The following is a 19,497-nucleotide window of genomic DNA, read 5'->3' on the forward strand; positions in this document are numbered from 1 at the left end:
ATCTTTCTCTGGAAGCTCTAGTTTGGATATTTTTATGGCCTTAGAACTGTAAATCTGTAACTTAATAAATTCCCTCTATAAAAGCCAACCCATTTTTGGTATATTGCATTTCTGGCAGCATTAACACATGAAAACAGTGGTGAAGAGAACTGGCAAATAGATTTTACAGAAATGGTAAAAGTCCCTGGAAACTTCAGATATTTGTAGTATTAGAGGACACTTTTACCTGATGGATAGAAGCTTTTCCTTGTTGGACCAAAAAGTCACAAGAAATTTTTAAATGTTTGTCTAAAGAAATTACTTCTAGACTTGGACTTCTGATTTCTTTTTAAAGGGACAACAGATCACCTTTCATGGCAAGGATTGTTAAGGATCTCTGAGGACTCTTAGGCATTAACTGTCACCTACAGTCTTACTTCAGGCTACAGTCGATAGGGAAAGCAGAACATGTGAATCAAATTTTAAAAGATAGTGTGACCAAAAAATATGCTTGGAAGTTCATTAAAATGGATAAAGCTTTCCCTGTTGCCTCTCAGAAGATAAGAGTGTTAGGTCTCAGAAAGAAAATTTTAAGATCAAAAGGAACTCTTGATGCAGAGCCCCCTCAGGCCCCCTCCTCAGCATCCTTGGCAGGTCCAAAGATCCAGATATAAACCTATTACAAGTCCCCATTCAATCAGGAAACAACACACCACCTAGTGGGTACCTTCTCCTCCCAGCACCACTGTCCCTTTAAAACACAGCTCCAAGAACAAAGTATGGGAGCCATTTTCTCTTTCTTCCTGCTGGCTCCCCAGACAGGAGCCAGTTTCAGTCTCCTACCTGCTCTCTCCCTTTTGCTTTCCCACCAACTTCCTCCCTGTTTTATTCCTTCAGTAAATCTGTTAATCTTTAATTTGCTGTCTCATGTGGAATCCTTAAAAACTCCATGCCTAACAAAGAGTATCACCCCAAAGCAGGTTAGGTTTAAGCCCTTATGAAAAGACATCGAGAAGTCCATTTCAAAAGGTTGGTTATGCAGGTAACATGTATCCCAGCTCAGAATATTCCATTTAATATGTAAAATCTTTAGATACTATTCTGACTGAAATTAATAATTATTCCTCTAATCATTTTTAGTTTCTACAGATACCCCCTTATACCATTAGAAACCTGGAGATTGGGTCTAGCTCTACTCTCAATAGGACTAGCATTCCCAAGCTCAACTAAATCTTAAATGGGTTGGGCCTCATTTAGTGTTATTTGTTACTTATTTTCTTAATTTGTAGGGAATAAAGCCCTGAATCTATCACACCAGCGTCAAGCCACAACCATCCTGAATGGAGACACCCATCTTGTTAGCCAGAAATCCACAGTGACAGTGAGTCTTCCTGTTAATCCAGAACATAACCTCTGGAAGTTCTAAATTATTCACTTAAGAAGTCTTCCCAGGGAGATTGGTTATGATGTTCCTTCTTTTCTATTTTTCCATGACTTAAAGTGTCTTTTAGTAACAGCTCAAAAGAGAAATTTCTTCTGGTGATGGGTCCAGTCATATGTCATATCTATGAACCTATCTCACTTCTGGATTTGCTGCCAGTAGCCCACCTGTAAAATCTCTAGCTTGCCATGGTGGGTATCCCTCTTATAGGGGATAGATGTGTAGCTCTAAAATCATTAATAATGGAGATGTGGAAGGTACCCAGTGTGATAACCTTTGATGACATCACCAGAGCCAATCCTAGTCACTGGCCAGATAACGTAATCCAGGTGTTCATCCTGTTTCCTCTGCCAAAACTAGTAGTGAAACGGTGCTATGATATCCCTATCAATTAGATAGAGAAAAAATTGTACTGGAAGAATAAAAGATGGACATGCTCAACTCTTTGAAAGAATATTTTAGTGTACACCAAGATATGGGAGACTTAGATGGAAGGCTCCAATATGTTGGGAACAGAGAAATCATTCCTGATTACACATCTTTTACTTGATACACAAAATGGGACATGTCTCCTTTGACAATTATAAACAAACCATCACTTTATGAGCTAGTTTTTGGTTTGGAATTAACTGGAATCTGAGCCCTGGAATATATTAGGTCACCCCCAAAGGAACCCAATGGATCTGTGGATCTAATTTATCTGGATGTATAGAATGCTGCACTCTATAATTACCTTGAGCTCAAGAAATAGTTCATTCTACGTTCCCTCAAACACTAGCTTATTTATACCTGTTACAAGCCCAACGGGCTTGCTCTGGTTTCCATTACTATCATCACATAGCTGCAGTTTTGTCCTATCTATAGAAGTTGAAGATGTAATTGCCAAGGTAGATGCTTTAAACACCTCTGTTGTCAGGGCACTATCACAATATGACTCTTGTGAATGCAGAAATGGCTTTAATGTGCAAAGTAGTATGACAAAACAGCATGGCCCTAGGTATCCTTATCACCTCACAAGGGGATTTGTGATATAGTCAAAACAGATCAGAATGTTATACCTGTATTCCTAATGAATCTAACAACATCTTTTCTCCCCTAGTTCACCTGAAGGATTGAGTTCAGACTATGTCTACTCTGGTTAATAATTTTAATTTTTGATCTATTTAGTTGGCTACCTTCAGGAATAGGGTCATGGTTATGAATGCTTCTTCAAACTGGACTTGCAAATTTCCTGCTTGTCATATCTGTTCTTGTCCTTGTTAAATGCCTCTTGTCTCTATGTACTCAATTCATACCTTAAACGTGTGTAAAACCCTTTTTTGTTCCTGAAATCCTGCCAAGTGTGATTCATTTTCCCCTGAACTAAAACAGCAATATCTGCATTTTGAGTCAAAATTTCACCAGACAGCAACCCCAAATATGTCATCCCAATTCAGCAGGTAGTAGCCAGAATGAAGTATGACTTGATTCCAAAGATTGAAAATAGATATTATTTTAAGGTAGAAATTATAGCATTAGAATTTTAAAAGTAAACTTAATGCTATAAGCAAGCTGTGAACCTAAGCTTGAGTCTCACAGAGGAGCAATATGTAGAACATACACCAATAATGGATAGACAACAATTAAGCTATACTTTAATCACTATTGTTTTTATTCTCTCATCGATCACCCTAGACTTGAAAGTACTGTGCACCATGTATCATAGAGCATATAATCCTAAAGGATGTAGCCAATAACTGACATGAAAAATTAATGATGTTCTCCAGACCTTTGTTATTTGTTACCCAAGGTGATTAGTTTTCTTGTCTCTAACGTGTATAAAAGCCACATAAAAAATCAGTAGAGAAGTCAGATTTGGGAATTTCCCTCTCCCCTCCAACTTGTTTAAATAACACCCCTTTTTCTCCTTAGCCCATTCAGTCTGTCTGTGCATTAAGTCATGCTGAGCGATGAACCCAGATTTGAGGGTAGGTGGGGGCATTCCAAGATTAGATGACGTGATGTTTCCAACAGACAGAAAGTAGTAGGTGATATATATGCAAAACAAATAGTTTTCTGACTTACAAAACATTATATTACAATTACTACATATTTGAAGCTTATAAATGTAAATCAAAGATATACTTTTGGGGGTGGCAGGGTCATGGGTCAGGAATCGAAGCCAGGTCTCCCACATGGTAGGTGAGCATTCTCCCACCCATGCACCCAAGGGTGCACTTTTGAGGATCTAAATTTTTAGGCGTAATACAATCATACTAGATCATCCATAACCTATGTTCACATGTGTGCATTGTTATGTTTCTACTTACACCCACAGGCAGAAGCACACACGCTCATTTCTGGAGGCATTCTACATGAGTTTATTCCTAGTTCAACTGGGTAAAAATTAATATTTACTGAAACTATGTATTCCTAAGTTTGGCCATTTCTAAAAGGAGGTAATAATATCTTCCTTATGGGGCTGCTATGAATTTTAAATGAATTAATTCCCATATAAACTTGGAAGAATGATGACATTTTCAACAGGTATCAGATACAGCAGTGCCTGTATATATGAGTACACGCATGTGCACATGGAATATCACAATAGATTTACTCTCTATTTTATAAAATAATTACCAGTTCCCCTTATTCCTCCTGTTCATCTCCATTTCATCATTTTCTACTTATCTGCTAAAATAGTGAGAGATAAATCATTGAACTCTATCCATCCATCCACACATTGATACATATATACATAAAAATTGCCACATGAATGTTATACCCTTGGGAAAAACAATTGTGTGGTATAGATAAGAGTATTAGTAATTTGTAAAGCATTAAGCTATAGAAAACCTCACAGAATTTAAGAATAGGGAGCAAGTATACTGATTCAGAACGCACTGAAATATGAAATCAAACGTTTTCATGGCTCCCTGGACCTTCAGTATATTTGGATCTTATAAAAAATCCTTACAAATCTGGATGTCTTTAGAATGAACTTACACTTATATCAAAGCTGTTATACAATTTTCCTTTGGATTGCTTTAATTTTAATATCTATATTTCCCATGATTCTAAATAATTAGCTTAAGGTTCAAGTAAAGAAAACAAAGACAACATCTTTATTTATCTTTTTTATTACTAAAATGACATTCTTAAATATCTTGACTCTTCAATAAGAGTTTATGCAGTTGAATAAAAAGCTTTGGATTTGGAGGGGCAGTGAGCTAAATTTATAAGTGTATATCAATGTATTAGTTTTGTACATTGCCTGCTTGATATCTTTTCCTCTTTCTATTCACCCTTTAGATTATCAATATTCAAATTGTTTCATCATAATAACATAAAAGATTTTTAACTGAGATGAAGTGTCTATTTCAGCTGAAATATCAAAGATCAAGAAGAAACAGTGCTTCAGAACCACATCCAGATTCCAAATGAAGATGGTCAGGCACTTAGGCAGGACTTTCAATGAAAGTGGATTGACAACTACTTTGATGATTATATCAGAAATATTTGATACTGTCAGACAAAGTAGGATATGCTATAGTAACAAAAGCTACAAAACTCTCCAGGGCTTAAAACAACAAGTATTTATTTCATACCAATTTTATGTCTTAGTTCATTATTCATCTATTTAGCTAGGGGCTCGGCCAAGTCTCTTCTCGGGATCACAGTCTGCCAAAGTTTCCACCATCCCTCATGTGGCTAGAGGTCGTAGCAGAGGGAAAGAGCTACAGAAATGTTTACACTGGCAATTGAATATTCTGACTGGGAATAAACAAAGGTCACTTCTGCTCACATTTCGTTGGCCAAACTAGTCATAGACTCCACCAACCTTTAAAGGGTGTTGGGAGGTGGTTTCAAGCTCCACTGGGAACTGTGCTCCAAGGAGAATATCACGAATGCTTACCATGACAGCCCTTATATGATTACCCATATTTAGCATGAGGAATGGCTGAGATTAGATTTGGAAATGAAGGGAGGATTTCTTGGGTACAGATTCTGTTGTGGGTTTTTTTTTTCTTCACTTTAAGTCAAATGAAATCTAATCAGGGGGATGATTTAGAGAACTTAGTAGGTGTTGCTGGGCACTTGGGAAACAAAGACCACTGATTTCATAATACTTGTTTGAATCATATAAATAAAAAAAGAATTGACTGCTGGAGTTTTTAGTTGTGGAGTAGAGTAATACTTACTGTATAACTTCTCCCTTCACTGGATGCAGAGTTTTACACTGAGAGCTTCAGAAACTGCATTTATTAAGCTGTATGCATGCAGGAACATGCCAAAGGTGGAGAAATGGAGACACTTAGAACATTCATTTCACCAATGCAGGGTCCATTTGGAACAGGTTAAAATTGGGGAGTACAGACTCTTTTACTATAACTTAAGTGGTAATTGGAGTGAACATTTGTATTACTGTTATGAGAACATTTTATTAGTAGTACTGTGCACTTTTACCATCTGAAATGACCAGAAAAGTAAAATTTTAAGACATTATAAAGATGTAACACCAGACAATATAATGTGAGAAAAAAAACACTCATGGTATGGGCAGAATGTGTCAAAGAAATAGCTATTTTTCTTTTCTTTCAATGCATGCAATGAGTAGTCTCATTGTTAACATGTGGAAAGATGAATGTACACTGAGTTTCTAGGTGTCTGTTATTCTACTATATGTATCTCATGCGTGTTTCGCTTACTCTTCCCCACCCTGTGCAGTTAGTAACCATATTCCACTCACTCTAGATTTAGAAACTTCATCTTCAATAGGGGAAATAGCTTGTCCTGGGATTTAAAACCTGGAGTTGTCTTACTCTAGAGTCCAGGGCCTTTGAAAGTTCAAAAAATGTTTTTAGACCTCCAAGGTAATTTCAAATGGAACAGAAGAAAATTCCTTCATAATTTCATTCTTATTTACTATTCAAAGATATGTCCTGTTTTTGCCTATCATGAATTTATCTTTTGACTATAAAACAGTATTTGGATTGTCCTCATGGTCATGCGTTAATTACTGGGATATGGAAAATGACATTGCATTGCAAAACAGGAAGTGGCTTGTAAAGTTCATCAGGACACATTGTGGAAGAGATGAGATTTCACCAGGACTTCAAGAAGAAGCATAAAGTTTCTTGAAGATAACTTGAGCCAGCTTTCAAGTTCTGCATACAGCAGAGTGTATATTACGTGGTGGAGGCTAATCATGATCATTCAATTAAATTCTGCTTTTCAAGGCAAAGGTGCCCATAAACCCATTTGTGTTCAAGGGCCACAAGTTTATAAACTAGATTAAGAGTAAGATACAGGTTCTGAATTAGGGCAGTGATCATATGATTGGGTTGGAGAGAATGGGTGAGGGATACTATAGATATGAGTTTCATATTCATATGAAGGTAAGGTAGGCATAAACATACGGAAGGTCTAGATTTATAGCTTTATGAAAGAAAGTGGGTATTTGGGTATATTTGAAGGTTATTGGAAGAAACTTGGAAGTGGTTAATGCTACAAGGGGGCAATCACCAAATGGGTAAGACCCATTGAGTTAAGTGAGGCTTGGAACTGTTTAAATGGCATTGTAATAGAAGAACAATTGTTGGGTGGTTGTTCTTCATATATAACAGAATTTGGATGAAACTCTACTGGACTAGCAGAGTTAATGTTCACAGCATTCAAGTAAATTAGGAACTCTAGTTATCATACTTGTACAGGAGAGGAAAGTGTGACTTGACATAGCCCACTCAAGTACATGAGTACCCTAAATAGTCATTTAGTTCTCAACAGAATCGTGCTTTGAACTCATGCACTCTTGACTCAAAAAGCCTCCAGCCAGAACCAGTGCTTTAGAGCAAAGAGTAGAAGGTCAAATTTGTACTTGTGAAAATTGCTGATGATACAAAGAGTTGTGAAGATGAGAAGAGGGGTTGTGACTAGTGTCAATGTTCCCAGGAAATAAGAACAGAAATAAGTTTGCACCAACAAAGGAAGAATGATTTGAAAATGATGGAGGAAGACTGAAGAATTTGGAGATTTCAAGATCTACACTATTTCTGAAAATTATTTTAGTAATTATGGGGCTTATTCAGCATTTATCAATGCCAGACACTATTTTTTAAGCATTATACATAAAGTAATTTATTTAATCCTCACTAAAATTATAACATTCTTGAACATACAGGTTGTGTAAAAAGCAGATTTTAAAACTCAAATAGGGAGTAGAAGAGAAAAAATTCAAACCCAGGCAGTCTGGCTCCAAAATCCATATTTTATATACTACAAAAGCCCCAAGGAAAGAAAATAGAGTGACAAATATGATTAAATATAAGGTAATTCTAAAATGACCCTGAGTTAAGTGAAACTGGAGATATGATTGTTCTTAAATAAGTAAATATACATCTTCCCCTCCAGAGTATTTGCAGTAGACTCATCTCTGATTAATTATTATAATATTCTATACACATATTTTGAATTTTTTTGTTTTGTATTTTTCTTCTTTGTAGGAAGATTTTTGATGACTGACTGAATTTCTTTACTTGTGATGGTTTCTTCATATCTTCTATTTCTTCTTAAGTCACTTTTATCTTGTTCATGTGTTTCTAGGAAATTGTAGTTTGGTATGGATTACAGTTCTACGTTTTAGATTTTTCATTCTAGCTGCTCTAAGACACTGAAGGTTAAGAGAAGTATCAATCTAATGATTCAGCTTTTATACTCATTTGTTGAATCCTATTTTTCCTATATAACCCCATCTTCTCCTTTGTTTTTTCTCCCAGTCTTTAGAGGTATTTGAGCTATAGCCATTCTAAGTCTTTCATGTTGGAAAGGGCCATCAACAGTATGGGATAGGGTTTCAGGACTTATCTGGCCTAGGAACCCATCTGGAGGTTGTAGATTTCTGGAAAGTAACCATAGAACACGGAACTATTGTAGATTTTCAGATAAACCCCTAGATGTTCCTTAGTGTGGCAGGAATGGTTTGGGTTAGAGTTTGCAAGCTGACGCTTGACTAAGAGTAGCCTCAAGTGTAGCCTCTCAACTCTATTTTAACTCACTCAGCCACTCATTCCTTATTTGTTACAATATTTTTCCCATTTTGGTCAGAAAGACATTGTCAACACCATGATGCCAGGGCCAGGCTCACCCCTGGGAGTCAGACTCCACATTGCCGGTGTGGCCATCATGACTGGATGCCATGTATTTCTTCTTGAAAGGACTGTGATAATGTGTACAAAATGCTTGAAGTAACATTACATCAAGGATCTTTTTCAAAAGAAATGCTACAGGGCAGGCCATGGTGGCTCAGCAGGCAGAGTTCTCGCCTGCTATGCCAAAGACCTGGGTTCGATTCCTAGTGCCTGCCCATGCAAAAAAAGAAATGCCACAGTAATTTACTCACACTAACATATTTTTATCTTTATTCTAGTTAAAATTTAGCACTATTTTAATTCTGTTCATACATGTAGGCTTATGAGGGTGTATGAAAAAAATTTGTTATTCACAAACACACACTCTCAAAGGAAGTTGCATGGACTATACAAGTTGAATCTAAATGTGTTTCTATTTTCAGATCATCTTAGTTTTATTTTACATACATGCAGTCAGAGAGATAAATAACATGCAACTTATATACTTTGGAGTAGTTATTTAATATTATATCTCTCAAATGTATTTCTAGAATTGAAAGTCAGCTTGCTCCTGATTTGCACTTAGGCACATAGCTCTTTCCTCAGTAATCTCTTGTGGGCTCCTTTTATATCCTTGATCCTCAGAGTATATATGAGGAGGTTGAGGGTGGATGTCACAGCTGTGTAAGGGAGTGTGAGGAACTTGCCCTGACTATGGCCATAGGATCACTTTAGGTGAATGTAAATGGCTGAGTTGGTCCCACAGAAGTGAACACCACTAATAGATGGGAATCACAGGTCCCCAAAACCTTGTGCCAAGCTTGGCCTGACCTAATTTTTATCACTGTTTGAACAATGCATCCACAGGAGACCAATATCAAAGTCGTAGGAAGAAGGAGCAGCCCTATTGTGGCCACAAATAGCTGATCTCTACATGGAAGTCAACACAAGCTAGCTTGATCATGGTGGGCACCTCACACAGGAAGTTGTGGAGATAGTGCTGCCTATATCAGGGAAGCCAAAGTTTTGATGGTGCTCTGGATGAGAGTGTTTCACACCCCATAAAGCCATACTATTTCAGCTAAGCCCTGAAAAATAATGGGTACATGACAGATGAATAACTGAGAGGTCTACACACAGCCACATAGTGGCTAAATGCCATGATAGTAATGCCATGGTAGTAATGAGAATACTTTCAGTGGAACCAAATGAGAGGTACACATAGAGTTGTATGACACAGCCAATGGATGTGATGGTCTTGGCTGGTCACTTCAAATTTCACAAAAGCTGAGGGGCAATGCTGATAGTGAGAGAGAGGGCAAAAAAGGGAGATTTGTGAGGAAAAAAATATATAGCTGGGTGGAGTTTGGAGTCCACACAAGAGAGTAGGATGATTGCTGTGTTGCCAATGAGGGTCAAAAGATAGGATATCATGACTGCACAAAAAGGGCTACCACCAATTGTTGCTGATCTTAGAATCCAAGCAAAACAAAATCTCTCGCAGAGGTTAAATTTATGTTCTCTATCAGCCTGTTATAGTAATACAGAAAAATGGACATTGAAAACTCAACTCGGGAAGATATTTTTAGTTACTTATTTGAAATATAATTGAGGTACTAGTTGATGTAAACTTCTAGGTGAAGAATTTGTGGATCTTCACTGAGAAGGGAAAATAATTATTTTTTAAAAGTTTCCTTAAACAAAGACATTATTCAAATCAATATTTTTGTTTTAATAAAAGTTTAACTAATCCTCTTTACTTCATGGGTTCATGCTTTATTCCTCATTTCCTGACAAATATTGAAAATAATCTTCTTAAAGGACAATAAAACACCTCAGAGTGTAAGCATCGATACAATACTCTTAGTGAGAGTGACAAGAGGAAATGAATACTGAAACTATAAAATTCTAAACAGATTATAAGTGATCAGTGAAATTAAAGAACAGAAATTAAAGAACAGAAATATGGAAAGAAGTGAATACCATGTTAAGAAAATAATTGGAATATATTTTGTGTTTTCTCTATCTCTTAGAAAAGGTTGATTGTATTTTTTACAACTAATTATCTGATCAAAAAGTGACCATGGTCAACTAACATTAGTTTCAATAAAGAGGGAAGCAGTATGGTATTATAATATTCTTCAAAAACTAGTTTATGATTGTTTACATGGTATTTCTTTTCTTTTAAAGCTGGTATGAAGAATATACCTCTGGTACATTGGCATAAGAATATGAAAACTATCTCAGATATGCACTCATTTGCCAAGATAAATAATGATATATTTGATAAAAACAAGGTAAAAAACTCACATACAAATACTCATTAGTTAAAGACCAGTTACTTCATTAAGAAAACTTTGAAAAGACAAAATATGTCTTGATCAGCTCATGTTACATTCTGCACAATAAAAAAGCGGAGAATATATTCCACCATACCACTTTATTTACTCTTTTGTATGATAATATCACCTGTGCCTCAAGTCAATCTGCTGCAAAAATGTTATCTGATTGAATCTTTAGGAATAATCAGTGAGGGATTAAATTATCATTTTGTTCCATCATGTTCATATTTCATAAGTAAAATTTAATTCTAAACACAGAGAATAAGGCTTTAAATTTTTTAATTCTTGAGCTAAATGTTCAGATTCTTTCAGAAAAAGACATTCTTCTCAAAGAACTTGAAATTATCATATATAGATTTCCACATGCTACCTATTTCTTTTTTTTAAAATATTTTTATTGATAAAACTTCACACACATGCATTCCATACACGGTGTACAACCAATGGCTCACAATATCATCACATAGTTGTGTAATCATCACCATGATAATTTTTTTAGAACATTTGTATCACTCCAGAAAAAGAAGTACAAAGAAAAAAGAAAAAACTCATCCATACATACCCCTTACTCTTACTTTCATTGACCATTAGTATTTACATCTATCCAATTTATTTTACCCTTTGTACCCCCTATTATTTATATATTTTTCATTCACACTTTTTTTTACTCATCTGTTCATGCCCTGAATAAAAGGAGCAACAGATACAAGATTTTAACAATCCCACAGTCACATTATAAAATTTATATCTTTATACAATCTTCATCAAGAATCAAGGCCACTGGAACACAGCTCATCAGTATCAAGTACTTCCCTCCAGCCACTCCAATACATCAAAAACTAAAAATGGATATCTATATAATGCATAAGAATAACCTCCAGGATAAACTCACAATTCTGTTTGCAGTCTCTCAGCCATTGAAACTTTATTTTGTCTCATTTCTCTCTCCCCTTTTTTGTCAAAAGGCTTTCTCAATCCCTTGATGCCAGGTCCTGGCTCATCTTGGCATTTCTGTCCCACATTGACAGGATGATTTACACCCCTGGGAGTCATGCCCACATAGGGAGGAGGGCAATGAGTTCACCTGTTGAGTTGGCTTAGAGAGAGAGGCCACATCTAAGTAACAAAAGAGAGTCTCTGGCTGTGATTCTTAGGCCTAATTTTCAGTAGGTTCACCCTATCCTTTGCAGGAATAAGTTTCATAGGGGCAAACCCCAAGATCGAAGTCTCAGTCTATTGTTTGGTTGAATATTTCCTTCTTTCTCCCACTTCCCTTGGGGACCTTGCAAATACTTCCTTATTTACTGCACGAATTATTCTGGGATATATTGGGGCATCATACTAACCTAGATAAACCAACAAAATCTCACAAGCTGTATAAGATTCCATGTAATTATGGTGTTCAGCAAAACTGACCATAAAAGTTAAATTAAGAAATGCACTATCCAAAATATAAATTGTGTAACAAATAAACATCTCTCCCTTTGGTCTCACATAGAAGTTGAACTTTTAAAATTTGAATAATAGCATCCTTTACCCTGAATTCTGATTTCCTTTAGTCCTATCCAGATCAGCTTCATTCATATCTCTACTCAAAGTCTGATCTTTTTTCAACTTTTTAAACAGCTCCTTTATGAGGTGATGCTGGATTTCTTGGTTTCAGAGCTCTAATTCTGAGTCTCAGGTGTCACATAAATGCCTGAAGTTTCTGGGAATGACTAGGTTATAAACAAACAGCTCAGTATCTCAGAATTTAGAAATAACAGTTACAACTCCCGAATATTTGTGACTGCTGATTGTAAGAGCTTACAATCTGGGACCCTTAACAATAGACCCCAATCTGATAACCCATGTTCTAGATTTCAGCTCATGAGTTTTTATATTATAGTTAGTCCATATGATTGAGTCACGGCAATATTTGACATTTTGTTCCTGATATTTCATTCAATATACACTCCTTAAGACTCATACACATAGATTTTGCTGCCTATTTCTAATGGTGATTAATATAAAATGCTAGTTTATCCCAGACTAATGCATTGAAATTTTAATATTTAAAAATCATATTTGAGTTAGTTTTCATATTCTACTCCTGAGATCAATGGGAGCAGAATTTATTTCCTTCACCTCCAGAAAATAACACAATTACATATTTAGAAACTAAAATTCATCTTCAATTTGAACTTTTTCAGAATGGAATGTTCCCATAAATATGAATTTATATGTTACTCAACCTTTGTAAGCAGAAGTCTATTAATTACTAGTTTCCTAATTTGGTATGAAATTTCAAAGTCACTCAATTTAATATGGTGTTAATTCAGAAGCAGTTTGAGATATAGCCTTATATAATTTTCAGGTTTCACAAAGGAAAATAATATTAATGTAAGCACTGAGAAGTGGCATACTTATGACTAAATCAGAAATGAAATTAAGATGTGTGATTTATCTTATCTTTCCATTACAATATTCTAAATTATTTTTAAAATGTTTGGTTCATGAGGAATCATTCAAGTGAGACCATCAATACAGTCTGTATCTTACTTTATCCTGTTTATGTGGAATAGTATAGTAACTAGTCTCTTCCAATAGAACCAGCTTATTAAGTTCAAGTGAGATGCGGATGAATCACTCATTTCTGTGGTTCAATTCTGAGAGTTGTGGTTTAACATATCTGAGAAGGGTGATCAGAGATTAAAGTTTGAATTTTGAAATGTGTGTCTGTAGGATCATTTTTCAAAATTGTTATCCAATTACTGATTTAAAACTGCATTTGATGGTGGTGATGGTTAGTTTTATGTTTCAACGTCACTAGGCTAAAGAATCAATTTATTAATTCAAACACAAATATAGGTGTTGCTTGATAGTATTTTGTACATATTGTTAGCATCTGCATTCAGTTAATTCCAGGAGATGACCCTCAATAATGAAGGCTGTCATCATCCAATCATTGAAAACACTTAGGAGCAAAACTGAGATTTCCCACATGTTTTAGTTTGTAAGCTGCCAGAATGCATTGTACCAGAAATGGAAAGGCTTTTAAAAAGGGGAATTTATTAAGTTGTGAGTTTATAGTTCTAAAGCCATGAAAACATCGACATTAAGGCAAGACCATAAAACTGTCCTAATTAAGGCATCTTGGGAAAGATACCTTGGTTTGAGAAGGTCAGTGAAATTCATGGTCTCTCTCTTAGCTGGGAGGGCACATAGCAATGACTACTCATTTGCTCTCCTGGCTTCTTGTTTTGAAACAAGAAACTCCCCTGGGAGCATCTTCCTTTTCATCTCCAAAGTTCTCTGGCTGTGTGGACTCTTTTGGTTCTGGTTGCTCTCAAGCTTTTTCCAAAAGTTGTTCCATCTTAAAGAGTTCCAGTAAGCAACCCCACCTTAAAGGGCTGGAAACATACTTCCATGGAAACCATCTACTCAAAACTTACCACTCACAATTGGGTGGGTCATATCTCCATAGAAACAATAAAAAAAATTTCACCCAACAATAGTGAATGAGGATTAAAGGACATGGATTTTGGGGGGTACATAATAGTTTCAAACTTGCACATCAGAGAAAAAAATATTTCTATTAACAACAGCATCAAATCTTATCTGCCTTACATATAGTTAATTTACTAGCTCCCACAGTTGCATGAGTCTAAATAAATTAATCTCATATATATATGTATTCTCTCACTCTCTCCCTCTCTCCTCCCTTTCCTAGTGAACATCATTGGATAACTCCCCCTAATGTTCCCTACTATTTGAAAAAGTGTTTTCAAAAATCATCAGTTATGTATTTGGAATTTTAATCATTGCTACTTGCCAGACGTTTCCTTCCTCTTTTCAATGTTTGGAATTCTGATCTATTGTGACACTCTTGAATTCTGAAATAAATTTCAAATCACTATGGTACATTATTTCCTATTATTGCATTTCATATAAAATAGTTTCATTATGATTTTTATATACTTAGATGATATAAGATTCTATTGGTAAGTTTGAACTATTTTGTCAGTTTCTTTTGCAAAAATGAGATTTTCTATTTTTTCCAGTTAGAACATTTAATAGAAAGCAAGAAGGAGATAGATTGGTAATGAATAATTAAAACAATCTCAGAAGAAGGATAATAGGTCAGAAAACCTTTAAAAACAACATTTTTAAAATTCAAAAAAGTACATAAGATTTCTGCTCAAATCATATAATCATAGGCTTTTCCATGTATGACTGATCTAAGTGTTCTTAAGACGAGTAGTCTCTACAAAATACTCTATATCAATATTCTTAATAAATAACAAAGTATGTCTTCTTGTTAGTTAAGCTGTCTTTATAAAGTTCTAATGTAAAGAAAGTTATGAGGCATGACATAAACGTAACTAAAATGTCCCAGGTTCATGAACACCTCAATGTTTGTCAATTCTCCTTCAATCAAACCACTAAAAATGTGATTTCCAGAAAAAAATAATTGTACTAAATACAGTTTGCATGGAAATGTTATTTTAAAAACTGAAAATGATAGAATTAGGTTTAATTTGTTTGAGATAAAATAAGAAAAATATAAACTATGGTAAACATAGATATTTTGAGGAAAAAGTAACTCCACCGTAGAGATCACAGAAAATGTGAGCAGAACAACCTCATCCTTATCCTCAGCTTCCCTGATTTGGGTGAATTAGGTTAATATTTATGCTGAATGATTTACTTGTTTCATCTAACAAGGATTAGCAGGTGAGTTGTCACTTCTTTTGAGAGGAATAAGAGCCTGTTCCAGATTTGGTCCTAGGAAGTTTAGGTTTAGAAGCCTAAATCTGTAAGCATCACCTGTAGGAGGGGTATAAGGGACCTGAAGCGGAGTAGTTTTAGCGATATGGTGATGATTAACAAAGACCGCTTTAATAAGTTAAATGAAATTTGCATACCAGAATTGTGGTTTTCAAAATCAGCACACAAAGTGTAAAATGGATTGTATAGTTTGTCATTTTTTAAATCACAGGGGTAAGAACAAAGGAGAGACGGAGAAGGATGAGAGATTATTTATTATTCTGAGTGGGAAAAACAGCTTATATGCATAGCATGCAATTAAGTTTTTGCTCAAATTTATTCCCACCTTTAGTTTCCAAATTCTATGCAATGAATGTCGATTACTTTTTCATAGAGATAAAGATAAAGATCTGATTTTTCTTTATGTTTCTTTATGATTATTTTGTATGATTATGATATATTAGTAGGATAAAATTTAGATTTCATAAAATTTTGCTGGAGATTAGGGAAATGCCTGTCTCTATGTTATTCATTTTCATTCAAATTATGAAATATTTAAATATGTACAATAAGCAAAAGCCCATGGACTCTTTGTCAAATAAATAAAGGTTAGCATTTGTTGGATTACACCTTTTTAAAAAATGAAAAATTTTCATGTACAATGAAATTCCTTGTTGTTTCTTTCCCCAATCCCGTGGTCCCTCATCATTCCCAAAGCAACCATTATCCTGAAGCTGAGGCATTCACTCTCAATTATTTTAATGATTTTATTATGGAGGAATATGTTCACAGTGATATGCTGTAAGGCTTTATAAGTTATTAAAGTTTCCTTACATAATATTGTTTGAAATTTTTTCTCACTCACTATGTTTTTTGGCTTTATCCATTCCCATACATATATAATTAGTGTTTCTTTTTTTTAATCATCTGTTAAATGGCATTCTTTTTTCAAGAACATGGCACAAAAATTTATTCTTGTCTTCAGTTAATTTCTAATGTTATTTTGAAAATGGGAATATTTAGGTTTGTTTCTAGTATTATTTTTTATCGTAACTTGAAAGTTTGTGCTATTTTTGTTTTATGGATATGTGCATGGTTTTCTCTTATAGATATATATTAGAATTTTTGGGTATGAGTTTTTAACATTTACACATTTTCTAAATATTGCCAAATTGCTGTCCAAGTTGGTTGTACACATCTATATCCCATTTAGTGATATGTGAAAAATACCTTTTTCTTTATAACAGCAAATACTATTGTTAAATATTAATTTAGCCTTTATAATAGGTGTGAATTTTACATCCTTATTGTTTTAATATGATGATTTACTGGTTATCAGAGAGGTAGGTTATTTTTCTTTTGTGTGTATTGGCCACTACGTTTTCCTTTTCTGTTAACTAACTGTTCTTATCATGGATAAGTTTGCTATTGAATGCTATTAAGGGATGCTTTCTTTATTATCATTAATAAGTTTTTATTGCCTGTTGGTTTTGCGAATAACTCCTTCTAGGTTTGCAGTTTCACATTATCTTCATTTATTGTGTCTGCTAACATATGTACAGTTTTTAAAAGGTAATCAAATTTATAAATCTTTTAACAGTTTTTGTTCTGTTTTTGCTTATGTCATAAAGCCATATTTTTGCATTTTCCCCCAAATCTTGCTCATTATTTTTCATGTGTAGGGTTTAATCCATAGAGATGGATTTTGTTTCCTTCTGTACACTCAAATGCATTCATTGATTTAGAATTAATATAAACCTCATGCTCTATATCTCTTATATTTTATTTTCAGATAATCTTGGCTAAGTGATCCTTTATAGTTTCCTTTGAAATTTAGTATCAGTTTGTTGTATTCCTAACAAAAATTCCTGCTATTAGTTTATGAATCACACTGGTATGTATTGTGATTTTTCCAATTCTGAGTCTTCACATCCATGTAAATGGCATATCTGTTTACAAACAATCTTTGTGAGCCTTTCTCAGATATCTTAACTGAATGTTTTTCCTCTTTGATCGTTGCCTACCTGTGCCAAGTCAGGTGTTCACTTTGGACCTTAATGAAATGTCACACTGTCATGGGAATCTAGCGTAATGGCCAAAGGGTTGGATGATGAAACCCAGAAATGTGTGGGAATTACCCTCCCTTTGAGTAACCCTGACAATAGAAACATGAAGTAAGGGTACCAGTTAAATATATTCAGTCTCCTTCCTGCCCTCTTGGGACCATTGGAAGACAGTTTCTCCAGAAAATCTCCATTATTCACACATCAAAAAATTTAAACCAATTTATGGCTCGGATTTCAACCAAACATTGTATCAGCATATCTGGCAAATAATTTTACCCCCTTTGGCACTATAGTTGAAAGAATATCTTATAGAAGGAGGTATCTGAAAGAATCTGTATACCAGTTTTTTCTAATTCTATTTGTGAAAATAGAATGACTAATAATTTTGCTAACGATCTTGATTGGATTGAATTTCCATTTAATTCAGAGAGCTACAAAGAAGTAAAGGAGTCTGTAACGGCTTGTTAAATGCTGCTAGAATTTAATGTACCAGAAATGGAATGGCCTTTAAAAGGGGAATTTATTAAGTTACAAGTTTACACTTCTAAGGTCATAGAAATGCCCAAACTAAGGCATCCCAGGGAAAGATACTTTGACTCACAGAGTGCCGATGTGTCTGGATCACCTCTGTCAGCTGGGAAGGCACATGACCTGCATTTTCTGGTTCTTTGGCTTCTGGTTTCAAACAGATTCAAACTTCTGAGGCCTGTGGTTTCCTTTCTATGTGTCTGTGGGCCTTTACTTAGCTCCTCCAGGACACAAATCTGGGTTCTGGCTTGCTTAGTGTCTCATTGGAAGGCACATGATGACATCTGCCAGACTCTGCATCGCGAAAATATCCCTGTCTAGGCATCTGCTCTCTCTGTCAGCATTCCAGTTGTCTCCAAATGCCTGCATCTCTGTTGGCTCTGAAATTTCTCCAAAATGTTCCCTCTTTTAAACAACCTGAGTAAATTAATCAAGACTCACCTTAAATGGTTGAAGTCATATCTCCATCTAATCAAAAAGCTACACCCCAAATTAGGTGTGTCTCATCTACATGGAAGTAATCTAATCAAAAGTTCTCTCCCAGGATTGAATGGGTCAATATCCATGAAAACAATATAATCAAAGTTGTCATCCTAAACAACAGGTCTTGCCCCACAAGATTAGATTAGAAATGGACATAATTTTTTCTGGGGTACATAGGTTAACTGTGCAGATGACATACCAATGACCTTTTGTGATGCAAACAGTAAGAAAAAGGATCTGTGATGAATAAGTCAATCTGATACCAGAGGGACTGCTGCTCTTCACCAGATGGCCTCAATTTTGCACAAACACCCTGGTCTTACAAGTTGCTCATTAACTGGCCCTTTCTCAAGGACACTCTGCACAAGTTACCCCATACATTACCTTACTCCCTTTCCTTCATTTCCCCCTTCTCTCACCCCTCCTTTTCCTTAAGCAGCCATATAAACTGCTTCCTCAGCCCAACGTTTGGAGCAGAAACCTCATTTAGTGTTGTTTCCACATTTATGCTACATTAGCTCAATAAACTTATTTGACACCTTATTTTTAAAGTCTGTTTATTTTGTTCTTGGTTAAACAGTCTAGTGTCAGAAATGAAATCTGAAGATGGATGCTGGGATGTTGCCTCCAATACCTGGGACACAAGAATACTTTGTGTTTCATCCTCTCCAAATTCATCGCCTTGCTCACTCAGCTAGTGATCTCTCAGATCTTTGAACTCCCACCATGCTGCAATTGAGGTTAAAATCCATTTGTTGAGTTAAAATCTGGTTGGGCCCTCTGTCACAGTCTCTGTTTTTGGC

The 19,497-nt window shown here is 35.2% G+C and overlaps 1 pseudogene; it reads right to left on the reverse strand.

Annotated features, from left to right (window-relative positions):
- Positions 1–818: 818 nt before the first annotated feature.
- Positions 819–10,745, reverse strand: LOC143682183 (olfactory receptor 2G3-like; annotated as a pseudogene).
- Positions 10,746–19,497: the final 8,752 nt, after the last annotated feature.

This window comes from Tamandua tetradactyla, chromosome 5 (assembly GCF_023851605.1).
Source record: "Tamandua tetradactyla isolate mTamTet1 chromosome 5, mTamTet1.pri, whole genome shotgun sequence".
Lineage (NCBI taxonomy): Eukaryota > Metazoa > Chordata > Mammalia > Pilosa > Myrmecophagidae > Tamandua > Tamandua tetradactyla.